Genomic DNA, 13,456 nt, shown 5'->3' on the forward strand with positions numbered 1-13,456 from the left:
ATAGCATGGAAGACTGTGACCATGTGATCTGTGTGTTAGGGATGTATGGAGTCCCTGCCTTCCGATCCGGTGGGGAATCCACCCAGGGGGGAGGCAATCCATTCCTCCCCCTCGGAATCCTCCGGAGCGGCTCCGCTCTGCGAGGATTCCACAGAGCCTCACACTGGCTCCGTACCACTTGTGATACAGTAATGGCAGCCATCATTACCGTATTGCTAGGAAGAATACCGCCGCAAATGGTGTATTGGATGCCACTTGCTGCCGTAAAGTGCTGTTTTTACCTAAATAGAGCTGTAAACAGCTCCACGAGTGGCGTCCAATATGACATTTGCGTGTGCGCTTTTCCCCGCAATAGGCTAGCCTATCACGGGAAAAAACACAGATGCAAATGGTATATTGGATGCCACCTGCGGCCGTAAAGCCCTCAGTTTCTGTCTTCCAAAGTATTAGCTACCCCGCCCAATTTGGTGTCATCTGCAAATTTGATCAGCATTCCCTGCACCTCCTCCTCCAAGTCATTAATTAAAATGTGGAAGAGCACTGGGCCCAGGACTGAGCCCTGCGGTACCCCACTCGTTACCTCTCCCCAGTTGGAGAAGGTCCCATTGATAAGCACTCTTTGAGCCCGATTCTGTAGCCAACTGTGGATCCACCGGATCGTGGTTTCATCTAGCCCACTTTGAGCTAGTTTGCTCATCAGGATATCATGGGGCACTTTGTCGAAAGCTTTGCTGAAGTCGAGGGATATGATGTCTACAGCATTCCCACGGTCCACAAGGGAGGTGACTTGATCAAAAAATGAGATCAGATTTGTCTGGCAGGACTTGTTTTTGACAAATCCATGTTGGCTTCGAGTAATCACGGCATTGTTGTCAAGGTGCTTCCAGATGGATTGCTTTATGATCTGCTCCAGAATTTTCCCAGGGATTGATGTCAGACTGACTGGTCTGTAGTTCCCAGGTTCCTCCTTTTTACCCTTTTTGAAGATAGGGACCACATTAGCCCTCTTCCGGTCATCTGGCACTTCCCCCGTCCTCCATGATTTCTCAAAGAGAATAGACAGCGGTTCTGAGAGTTCTTCTGCCAGTTCCTTTATTACTCTAGGATGCAGTTCATCTGGCCCTGGAGATTTGAACTCATTCCAAGTCATTAGGTGTTCCTTGACCATATGCTTATCAATCTCAAGCTGCAATCCTGCCCCTTCAGCCTGTACTTGGCCTTTGCCAGGGGGGTCATAGACCCTCTTTTGGGAGAAGACTGAGCCAAAGTAGGACTTGATCACCTCTGCCTTTTCTTTGTCATCTGTTATCGTTTTGCCATCCTTATTTAATAGCTGAACAATCATTTCTTTCCTCTGCCCTTTACTATTTACGTAGCTGAAGAAAGCCTTTTGTTGTTTTTAGCATCCCTCGCTAACCTCAGCTCATTCTCAGCTTTAGCCTTCCTGACACCATGCCTGCAATTCTGTGCTATCTGCCTGTACTCTTCCTTTGTTACTTGGCCTTCTTTCCACTTATATGTGTCCTTTTTTTTGTTTTCAGGTCATCTCTAAGCTTTTTGTGAAGCCACATTGGCTTCTTCTGTTGTCTTCCACCTTTTCTTCTTGTTGGAATGGTTTGTAATTGTGCCTTGAGAATTTCCTTTTTTAAAAACTCCCACCCATCTTGGACTCCTTTTCTCATTAGCGTCGCTTGCCATGGGACCTTACTGATCATTGTTCTGAGTTTATTAAAATCAGCTTTCCTAAAATCCAGGGTACGCGTTTGACTACACTCGGCTTTTGCTTCCCTTAGAACCAAGAACTCAAGTACAACATGGTCGCTTTCCCCCAGAGTTCCTGTAACTGCTACTTTATCCACTAAGTCATCTCTGTTGGTTAGAATCATACAATCATAGAATCATAGAATAGTAGGGTTGGAAGGGGCCTACAAGGACATCGAGTCCAACCCCCTGCTCAATGCAGGAATCCAAGTCAGAGCATCCCTGACAAATGGCTGTCCAGTCTCGTCTTGAAGGCCTCCAGTGTGGGAGAGCCCACCACCTCCCCAGGTAATTGGTTCCATTGTCGTATTGCTCTGACACTCAGGAAATTTTTCCTGATGTTCAGCCGGAATCTGGCTTCCTGTAACTTGAGCCCATTATTCCGTGTCCTGCACTCTGGGATGATCAAGAAGAGATCCTGGCCTTCTTCTCTGTGACAACCCTTCAAGTACTTGAAGAGTGCTATCATATCTCCCCTCAGTCTTCTCTTCTCAAGGCTAAACAGGCCCAGTTCTTTCAGTCTCTCTTCATAGGGCTTTGTTTCCAGTCCCCTGATCATCTTTGTTGCCCTCCTCTGAACCCTCTCCAGTCTGTCTGCATCCTTCTTAAAGTGTGGTGCCCAGAACTGGACACAGTACTCCAGATGAGGCCTAACCAGTGCTGAGTAGAGGGGAACTAGTACTTCCCGGGATTTGGAAGCGATGCTTCTATTAATGCAGCCCAAAATAGCATTTGCCTTTTTTGCAGCCACATCACATTGTTGGCTCATATTCAGCTTGTCATCGACAACAATTCCAAGACCCTTCTCGCTCGTAGTGTGGTTGAGCCACGTATCCCCCATCTTGTAACTGTGCATTTGATTTCTTTTTCCTAGGTGCAGAACTTGGCATTTCTCCCTATGAAATGTCACTCTGTTGTTTTCTGCCCAGCGCTCCAGTCTATCCAGATCACTTTGAATTTTGTTTCTGTCTTCCAAAGTATTAGCTATCCCGCCCAATTTGGTGTCATCTGCAAATTTGATCAGCATTGCCTGCACCTCCTCCTCCAAGTCATTAATAAAAATGTTGAAGATCACTGGGCCCAGGACTGAGCCCTGCGGTACCCCACTCATTACCTCCCCCCAGTTTGAGAAGGTCCCATTGATGAATCAAAAAGAATCCTTGAGTCCGTTTCTGTAGCCAACTGTGGATCCACCGGATCGTTGTTTCATCTAGCCCACTTTGAGCTAGTTTGCTCATCAGGATATCATGGGGCACTTTTTCGAAAGCTTTGCTGAAGTCGAGGTATATGATGTCCACAGCATTCCCATGGTCTACAAGGGAGGTGAGGAACAGTGGTTCTGAGAGTTCTTCTGCCAGTTCCTTTATGACTCTCGGATGCAGTTCATCTGGCCCTGGAGATTTGAAGTCATTCCAAGTAATGAGGTGTTCCTTGACCGTATGCCTATCGATCTCAAGCTGCAATCCTGCCCCTTCAGCCTGTACTTCGCCTTTGCCAGGGGGGTCATAGACCCTCTTTTGGGAGAAGACTGAGCCAAAGTAGGAATTGAGCACCTCTGCCTTTTCTTTGTCATCTATTATCATTTTGCTATCCTCATTTAATGGCTGAACCACCATTTCTTTCCTCTGCCTTTTACTATGCACGTAGCTGAAGAAAGCCTTTTTGTTGTTTTTAGCATCCCTCGCTAAACTCAGCTCGTTCTCAGCTTTAGCCTTCCTGACACCATCCCTGCAATTCTGTGCTATCTGCCTGTACTCTTCCTTTGTTACTTGGCCTTCTTTCCACTTCCTATATGTGTCCTTTTTTGTTTTCAGGTCATCCCTAAGCTTTTTGTGAAGCCACATTGGCTTCTTCTGTTGTCTTCCACCTTTTCTTCTTGTTGGAATGGTTTGTAATTGTGCCTTGAGAATTTCCTTTTTTAAAAACTCCCACCCATCTTGAACTCCTTTTCTCGTTAGCATCGCTTGCCATGGGACCTTACTGATCATTGTTCTGAGTTCATTAAAATCAGCTTTCCTAAAATCCAGGGTACGCGTTTGACTACACTCGGCTTTTGCTTCCCTTAGAACCAAGAACTCAAGTACAACATGGTCGCTTTCCCCCAGAGTTCCTGTAACTGCTACTTTATCCACTAAGTCATCTGTTGGTTAGGATCAAGTCAAGGATAGCCAATCCTCTAGTTCCTTCCTCTACTTTCTGTAGGAGGAAGTTATCCACCACACAAGTCAGGAATTTCCTGGAGGGGCCATGTTTTGCAGAATTTGTCTCCCAACAAATATCGGGGAAATTGAAGTCCCCCATTACTACTACATCATGCTTCCTTGAAACATTGGCAATTTGCTTTTCAAAAGTTTCATCCTTGTCTTCTCCTTGATTGGGTGGCCGGTAGTAGACTCTGACCACCAGGTTCCTTTTATTCTTTGCTCCATTTATTTCAACCCAGATGCTCTCAATGGGGCTATCAAGCTCCTCCTCCTGTATTTCTGTGCAGAGATATGTCTTTTTCACATACAGTGCAACCCCACCTCCCTTTCTGTTCCTCCTGTTCTTTTGAACAAGTTATATCCTTCAATTGCTGTATTCCAGTCATTAGAGTCATCCCACCAAGTCTCAGTTATACCTATCAGGTCATAATTTCCCTCTTGTATTAAGAGATCAAGTTCATTCTGTTTGTTTCCAATACTCTGGGCATTAGACATCGAAGACCATGTGCTTCATAGTCTGGCTTTCTTTCTACATGTGTCTGAAGACTATTGGGCGCTATCAAAGCTGTTCTCTCCGTTGCAGTGCATGCGCCTACCTCCATTGTTACCCCCAACATTACATCTCCTTTCCCCGTAGGATTCAGTTTAAAGCCCTCCTGATGAAGTTCTTCATGCTGTGGCCAAACACATTCTTCCCAGCCTTTGTGAGGTGCAACCCATCGCTACCCAACAGCCCATCTTCCAGAAAGTATAGCCCGTGGTCCCAGAATCCAAATCTCTCTTGTCCGCACCACCTTTGTAGCCAGTCATTCACCCTGAGTATTTTTCGTTCCCTTTCTATCCCTCTTCTAACTACTGGAAGGATGGATGAGAAAACTATCTGGGCCCCAAAGTTCTTGAGTTTCCTTCCCAAAGCTTCAAAGTCTGACGTGATTTCTTCATAGCTCCGCTTGGCGGTATCATTTGTTCCCACATGGATGAGAAGAAAGGGATACCTGTCAGTGGGCTTTATGAGTGCAGGCAACCTTTCAGTCACATCTCTAATCCGTCCTCCTGGGGACGACATACCTGGCGAGTCCACGGATCTTCACGACATACTTGGGTCTCGATCCCAGGCAGCAAGGAGTCTGCCACTACTACCACTCTTCTCTTCTTCTTGTTGTAGGCTTGGGTTTCATCACCTCTGTTTGACTGACCTTCAGCCTCTTGCTCACTCTCATGCAGGTTCCCCTATGATTCTTCCTCTGCAGCTGTCCTCCAGTCTCATCCGCAAGTACCTGGAATTGGTTCCACAGCTCCACTGCTTCCACTGGTGCAGAGTGACGTCTAGTTCTTCTTCTCCTAACTGTCACCTTTTTCCAAGGAGTATCCTCTACTCCATTTTTCTTCACCTCAGCATTTCCCACTGCCTCATCTTGCTGTTGCTCTTCAAGCTTCTGGTCTTCCCTTTGCTGCTGTAGTTCTCCCATTCTGCAGCGTGATCAACTTGCACTTGTTGCAGGTGTCGGCCATGTTGTTCTCAGGCAAGAAAACAAACATTGCACACACCTTGCAGGTCACCACCACTGGAGAGTCTTGTCCTTCCATTGCCTCTTTTCCCTTTTTGTGTCTAGCTTTGTGATTGTTCTAGACTAGCCTGTGCCTGCTCCTCTACTTAGTAGAGGTTAAAAGCAGAGTCCCACTGGTGTGGAAGTGTGTGTTACAAGACAAATAAATGAAAAAAAAAGTTAGTTAAAAAATAAAATAAAAAAAATGAAAAAAATAAAAAAAATGTTAGGGGCCTCCCCCTTGACCTCCCCTGCCGAAGTCCCCTGGCCAACTCCTGTTTGCTCCCCCTGTTCACTCGCTCTGGCCGCTCTCTCTCTGGGAGTTTGCTTGCTTCTGTAGTCCCTGGACGAGCTGGAGCAGCTTGCTCTTCTCTGCTCAGCTGGGAGGTGGGAAACAGCAATTTCTTGTCCTACAAACATGATAACTATTTTCTCTTGCCAGCCCAGCTCCGAAAATTGCAGGAAGTGCCTCCCCACTTCTTTGCCAGAAAATGGGGTTGCAAAAGCAGGTGAGGCACTTTTGGTCAAGCTCTATTTAAAAAGGATTAGACAAATTCATGGAGGATAATGAAAAATAATTAGGACACACCACATTTGACCTCTTAGCTATGTTTGACTCCATGAGAATGAATCGATCTTAGTTCTTGGTTAACAGAAGGCAATCAGTACAGGCTGCTAATTATTATTTTTGCTTTTTCTTTTTAACCATATCTCTCTTTGTCATGTGCATATTCATGCTTCACCAGTGCATTTTAATTCCTGGAGAAAAATCAAAGTTAGAATATTGTTCTTATGTGGAAAAAAAGACTTGTCTTGGAATGTTGGAAATTAAATAGACAATCAGGGAAAAGGAAAACCCTTATATTCTGATGTTTCAATAAATTATTTGAGAATCCATCACTTAGAAAATGCCCATATAATGTCAATGAAAATATGCATCTGGATGTATTTCCATAGACGTATACTATATGAGTTGCCTTATTTACAAACAAGACTACTGGGGAAAAAACCTACGGAAGGATTTTAATTACAGTTTATTGGCTGTGTGCACAGTGCATATAAAAATTAGAATGAGAGGGAACAACTAGACATGCTGGTGTTCTCCTTCAGTTCTTTGAAGAAGAAAGTGAATTATTGTGATCACTTCTTGACAAAAGTTGTAGCTGACAGAGTTTTAAAGACCAGGTTTCATAACAAAGTTTCCATGGCAATGAATTAAATAAAAAATTAAATTAAACAATTGACTAATATTTACAGTTATCTCCATGTAAAAGAAAGCCTTGTCTCTTGGGCCTAGTCCTCACCTGTCCCTCAGGCCTACTAAACTGTGAACTATACCAATTCTAACTGTAGATGAGAGCTCATATGACTGCATATTCAAGAACATATAAAACTAGTTGCCTGGGAGAAATCTGGCTCTCCCTGACATCTATGTTTCAGTTTTGAAGGACTTTTTTTAAAAATGGAGAAGCATTCAGTCATATAAAATTTCATCTTAAGTCTGAGACGATACAGCCCATATGCAAGTTTATCATCTCAGTGAGAACTAGGCCTGAATTTACAGAAAAACATACACATGGGAGCAAAGAATAAGAACATACAAAAGAATAACAACAGCAATAGGTCTTGATCCTATTGATCCAGCATTGGATCAGCCCAAAGACCTATCTAGTATAGCATTCTCTTCACACTGTGGCTAAACAGATGCCCTAATGGACATGAGGGCAATAGCACCGTCCCACTAGTATGTCCTCAACAACTGGTATTCAGAGACATACTGCTTCCCATGCTGGAGTTAATATATAACCATCAAGACTAGTTGCCAGTCATAGCCTTCTCCTTCAATGCTACCATATACCAAGTAATAAAGGGAAGTGCAATATTTACCCTATGTAAATGGTAAGGTTGTTCACAGGATAGTTTTGAGTCTCTTCAGTGCTATATAACAACACTGTAAAAATCTGGCAGCTGCTACAAAAAATGTACACCCATACTGGCAGATGCCATTTTTCCCATGATGGTCCAGGGATAATTGGGGTAAATAAAATGGTGGCTTCTAGGAGAAAGCTGCCAAGAGAAGCTTTGCTCCTGCTAGAGAAAGGTAAGCCTCCCATCTCTAAAAGGTATGAATGGATACAAAAGTGAGTAATGAAAATATGCACTCGTGTGTACCCGTTCATTACTAAATGGGCCCCATTTCGTTTGATATTTTCATTCATTGCAATATCAATGCACACCCATGGTAATTGAAATAATCAGGATAAGAACAAATTTTATGTAATAGATGCTCTACAGAATGGATATAAGCAAACAGAAAATAGAATAAGCCAAGGCTGCAGGGGAGAAAAGCGACATAAACAGGAAGATAAGAGAGTGAAATAGTCAAGTGAGAAAGTACTGAGGTAAACAATAATGTTACACAGTCTATGGAAGAAGCATAGAAAACTGTTGATAGAAAAGGAGAAACAAATGAAATCTCCACTTGGGATAAAGTTATGGAAGATCATGAAAAGCATGAGGGGCAAAGGAAGAATATGAGGAAGAATAAAGGGCAGTAAAAGCAAACAAATGGTAATCTTAGAGAATAAACATGTACACAAATGTAGAAGAACAAGAAAAAGAAGAAACAAGGGTTGGTATGTTGTCTGCTTTGGAAGTGGGCGTATTACATTGAGAGAGGTTATAGGAATCCAGGCAAGAAGAAAATTGTTATGCTGCAACAATGGAAGAGGAATCAAAATAAGAATTAAAGTCACCCCAAACAAGGGGAAGTAGAGCAAGCAAGCCAAGAATTAGATGAACTTGGTTTTATTGTATTTTATGTTTTATTTATTGTTGTGAGCTGCCTTGTAAAGACTATATCCTGAAAGGAGTCCTTTAAATACAGTTTGAAATAAATATATAAAACCTGAAAGAAATGAGCTACAAGAAAGAGTATGATCATAAAAAACAGGAAGATGAATATGATAATTTATTTATTTAATTATTATATTTTTAATCCACCCAATAACCAGTGTTCTCTGGGTGGATTACAAAGAGTTAAAAGACTAAAATGCCATACAAATAGTTAAAAACGTTAAATATATTATAAGTATTTAAAAGAATACACTACAATACAAAACAAAACAACAAATCACACAGAAATAGATAAAACAGCCATACAAATCTAGAACTAGGTTTGTAAAATGCCTGGGAGAAAAGAAAGGTCTTTGCTTGGCACTGAAAAGATAACAACAGAGGCACCAGGTGAACCTCTTTGGGGAGGTCATTCCATACCTGGAGTGCCACATCTGAGAAGGCCATCTCTCTTGTAGACAAAGGAGAAAAAAAATGATGTAAAATATGATATTCAAAGACAGAAAAGGAAGAAGAAGAATATGTAGGAACCTGGTAAGAACAAGTAGAGGAACCATAACAAATCTCTCTGTGAAGGGAACATGAGAGAAAGCTGAGTGAAGTAAGGGAATGGGGAAGGGAATTAAAATTCATTTTCAATTTTCCTGAAAGCTGCAACACATTTTTTTGTAGTTTACATTCATTGTTTCTTCCAAAATATTCATTTATTTTATCAGTGATTTGAATTGGTCAGTCAATCAGGGATGTTGCTACATAAATAAAATAATTGAGCCTCAAACTTGACACAAACTTTTATACATTTTCAAGTTGTAATTATGCATATACGGAAATGTAGAAATAATTGCTAATATTTAAATTTCAGAGAAGGCCCGGCAGCTAATTTCCTATCCAAACTACCCAGTGCAGGCTGGTGGCTCTGATTTTGGTGGGGCTATAAATCCATTCTGGGTTTCATCAGAACCATCCAGATCTCTAAAGGACCTATCTGAGGTGATGAACCCTATCCTCAAAATAGGTTCAGCACCTTGGATAGCTCCTTTAGAGTTCTGGCTGCAACCCAGAATAGATTCACAGCCCCACTGAAATTGGAGACACTAATCCACAGAAACTACCCCAACTACAAGGGAACAACCATCTTTTTTCAACACAATAGTCCAAAAGCAACAGCATGATATCATGCATCATCATTCTCAGGGGTATCCCAGCCCCATTTTGAAAGCACCAAGCTCACCACAGCTGGCATGCACAGCCAAGCCTCAGCATAGTTTTTTTAAGCCTAAAAACAATGGAGATTTTTTAAATAAAATCTCTTATCAATCCAGAACACTGAGCAATAGATCTCTCCTCCAAGGGCAGGCTTCTCATTCCTTTGCCAGTTCAGGACTTCTCCCCTTCCAAGGGTAGACCTCTCCTATGATCCCTGATTGCAACCTAAGAGACATAAGATTGCAGTCTAAGAGACATATTAGTTCAAGTTGCCTGTGTTACCATATAATAGAACAAAAATTACATCAACATTGTAATTAAATTTAATCATTTATAACATTTTTTTCTAAACATAATTACATTGTAAGTATTTCTATCAATATTAATTTTTGACTCATATACTCAGTAAGTGGGGCCACAAGGATACTGACAAATTTCTCTTTTTTTGTCTACCTTTCTGGAGAAGTTCCATTTCTGTAAGTTTAGACCTAAAGGTATATGCAAAGTCCCATCCAGCTTTTCTTTTTCTGTTAGTAGACTAGCCAATGCCATTTTGTTCCTATTAACTTTTTGCCACTGTTATGAAATTTCCTACTATGCTCCTGGGTTCTAACTGTATTGCATTCTTAAAATAGCCCAATAATATACAAAGAGGGTCTAATGAATGAGAATAACCAAAAAGGATTAAAACTAAGAAAAGTTTGGGGAAAGAGATCATCTATATGTAACACTATGCAAGATTGTGTTTATAATTAGGGATGGAGGAGAAATTCATTTGGTTTACATTTAATGCAACGTTACATAATTTTGTACTTTTGGATTACTATGCAAGACAAAACTCAGTTATCCTTTGAAACCCACATTTCTCTGAATTTTGCAATGGCGTTGTCAATAAAAAATGTTTACAAAAATGTGTATATTAGAGACAATAATGTTCAAATATACATTATATTAGGAAGCGAGCTCCCCCAAAATCTGTATATCATGCAAAAAATGCATGCATCAGGAAAAAGTGTGCAAAAAAAAAAAATGCTTATGAAGTTTCATGCAAACTTTAAAAACATCTCAGAGCTTGGGAGGAACTGAACATATGACTGTAGAAATTCTCAAAGTTCGAGATAAACCAACCTTAAGACTGGAAAAATGAGAAACCAAAATGGACCAAAATCCATCCCTATTTATAATCTAGTTTGTATTTATATATGAGATTTCCAATTAGATCAAGGTTACAATTGAAAATTGGCACTCTTGTCTTCTACCATGAAACATTTAAAAACCACCTCAGAACTCTGATCATTAACAGTAATTAAGCTCTTATATTGGGATATATGGCCTTGATAATTCCTATAAAATTTATGCCAAAGTTAAGTTAATCTATGGTCCTGGAAGGGCATCCTAAGGGCCATATGATATGTTGGATTACCTCTGCAGAAGATAAATAGAGAGGTCTGTCCTTGGAAGGGGAGATCTGACCTTGGATCCCCCCTCCCTGCTGACATGGAAACCTCTGAGTCTGTTTTTTCTCTGATGTCAGAACTCTGTGGAACTGCAGGATCCACATAGGGGTGTCAGAGAAATTGGCTGTGGATTCAAATGGGGCTGGATTCTTTGGAATCTGGCCTCAGGAATTCGCAGCAGATTGGGACCACTTACCTCTGCTCCAGGAGGAGGTGGAATGGCACTCGGCTGCTTCTTCCAGCCAGAGCAGTTCGCCTCCTCCCTGTCCCTGCTGATTGCCTTTAAAAAAATGGTCCTTTTTTTTTAATGGTGATCGAGGGAGGGGATGTGCCCATAGACTTATATGCAAATAGAGTCATGAATATTGCATATAAGTCTATGTGTCCATAGGCTTATATGCAAGATTCACCACTATATTTTGCGTATAAGTCTATGGGCACATGTGATCAGCAGGATGTGCCCATAGACTTATACGCAAAATAGAGTGGTGAATCTTGCTTATAAGCCTATGGACTAGGGATGTACAAAAGTCACTTACCTTTTCGAAGGGTGACATTCGCGGTGGGCTAAAATATTTCATACATTCATAAATATTTACATAGGCTAAAACGGCAAAAAAAAGGGAACGCAAATGGCGGTGGCCATAGCCGCCGCCATTTGTGTTCCCTTAATTTTGCTGTGATAGGCTACGTAAATACTTATGTAGCCTATCACGGCTTCTGCAGTGACGCAAATGGCATCCCTGTGTTAGCCGTGATAGGCTACGTAAGTATTTATGTAGCCTATCACGGCTATATGGAAGAAGCGAATGGCAGCCGCAGACGCGGCCGCCATTCACAAGTCAGTGTGGACGGCAGCAGGTAGGTGCTCCGTTCTGGGCCCATTTCGTGGGGTGGGGGGGTGTTTGGGCTTCGTTCCACCATGGATTTTGGGGGGCCGAATGCACTGGCATTCGGCATCACCGAGATCTGTGGCAGAATTCTCTGACATCTAGGGATGTACAAAAGTCACTTACCTTTTTGACGGGGTGATTCGCGGTGGGGGGGAGGCCGCTGCCATTTGCGTTCCCTTAGTTTTGCCATGATAGGCTACGTAAATACTTATGTAGCCTATCATGGCTTCTTCAGGGACGCAAATGGCATCCCTGCGTTAGCCATGTTAGGCTACGTAAGTATTTATGTAGCCTATCACGGCTATATGGAAGAAGCGAATGGCAGCCGTAGACGCGGCCGCCATTCACAAGTCAGCGTGGATGGCAGCAGGTAGGTGCTCCATTCCAGGCCCATTTTGTGGGGTGGGGTGTGTGTTTGGGCTTCGTTCCACCATGGATTTCGGGGGGCCGAATGCACTGGCATCTAGGGATGTACGAAAGTCACTTACCTTTTTGACGGGGTAATTCGCAGTGGGGGGAGGTGCTCCGTACCTCCCCCTGAAATCCTAATATGGCTGGCTCTGCTCTGCAGATTCTGTGGATCCGCCGGCCAGGGCCACCTGAAGCTGGACATCCAGCCGCTGGGCAGCCTTCCGGAAAAACACACACCAGCGTACGCAAATGGCGGCTATGGCGGCCACCATTTGCGTTCCCTTTTTTTCGCTGTTTTAGCCTATGTAAATATTTATGTAAGCTATTACAGTGAAAAAAAGGGGAATGCAAATAGCGTAGTGGGCGCTATTTGCATTCCCCTTTTTTTCGCCGTAATAGCTTACATAAATATTTACGTAAGCTAAAACAGCGAAAAAAAGGGAACACAAATGGCAGCCGCAGTAGCCGCCACCATTTGTATATGCTGGTGTGTTTTTTTTAGATTGCTGTGATAGGCCGCGTAAGTATTTTTGTAGCCTATAACGGCAAAGGCAGCTACGCAAATGGCATGGTGGCCGCCATTTGTGTGGCTGCCTTTGTCGTGATAGGCTACAAAAATACTTACATAGCCTATCATGGCAGCCTGGCTGGACGCAAATGGCGGCTGCTACGGTGGCCGCCATTTGAGTCTGCAGCAGCCAGCCGAGAGGCCAGCTGCCACCGCCGCTGGAGCCGCCGCCGGCGGAACATCTACCCCAGATAAGCTTCATCCCGGGGGGGATTCCGCAGGGGAGTGGGGGCTGGGAAGCTGTTCTGCCATGGGTTATGGGGGGCAGAATGCCAGTGCATTCGGCCTCACTGAAATCCATGGCGGAATTCTCCGCCATCCCTACTGACATCCTTACTATGGGCACATAGACTTATACGCAAGATTCATGACTCTATTTGTGTATAATCTATGGGCACATCCCCCCCGATCACCATTTTTTTAAAAAAGACATTTTTGTAAAGGCATTCGGCAGGGACAGGGAGGAGGCAAACAGCTCTGGCTGGCAGGAGGGAAGGTAAGCACCCCCAAGCCAGCCCCCCCGGAATCCAAGCAGACCGGAACCACTCTGGAG

The sequence above is a fragment of the Heloderma suspectum genome, chromosome 7 (genome assembly GCF_057233095.1).
Source record: "Heloderma suspectum isolate Gila_16-S chromosome 7, 16-S_ref, whole genome shotgun sequence".
NCBI classification, from domain to species: Eukaryota; Metazoa; Chordata; class Lepidosauria; order Squamata; family Helodermatidae; genus Heloderma; species Heloderma suspectum.